Source organism: Dipodomys merriami, unplaced genomic scaffold, assembly GCF_024711535.1.
Source record: "Dipodomys merriami isolate MVZ:Mamm:240054 unplaced genomic scaffold, mDipMer1.0.p SCAF_691, whole genome shotgun sequence".
NCBI classification, from domain to species: Eukaryota; Metazoa; Chordata; class Mammalia; order Rodentia; family Heteromyidae; genus Dipodomys; species Dipodomys merriami.
Genome location: NW_027206281.1, coordinates 65,351 through 65,895, shown reverse-complemented (window position 1 = coordinate 65,895; position 545 = coordinate 65,351).

Below are 545 nucleotides of genomic sequence, written 5' to 3'. Positions count from 1 at the left end.
TAAAAGCATCTTATTTTTTTCTTGCCGTGACTGCTCTTGTTTGGAGAGGGTCGTGATGCCCTCATACTGTCAAGGGACTCGGATTCCCTCTTATCTGTGGCGTTCGGCTTTGTCTTCCCGTCCTCCTCCTCCTCCTCTTTGGTTGGCTCCAATTCTGATGACAGACTCGGTCCTTAAGTCAAGGCCATGAAAGCCTCCAGCGCAGATACACCGTCTTCTTGCAGCCGTGTCGGGACGGCACTGAAACGCGCACTGCCCGACGTGGCCAGAGGCCCGGGATGGAGGGAGGGCTTCACAGTGGAGAACAGGATGGGAGAGGGTGGAGCTCAGTTATCCAGAGACATCCCTCCCCAGCAATGCCAAAGACAAACACCACAACACTCAGATCCAACCCTGTCCACGTGCTAGCGCTCAACTGCACACACACATCACTGTGTGTAGACCCGTGAAACTGGCCCCACACAACACGGAGAAAACACCCAGGTGACACTCCACAAAAGGTGACGAGCAGGAAACCAAAGGCATGGATCTGGATGGGTCGGGGG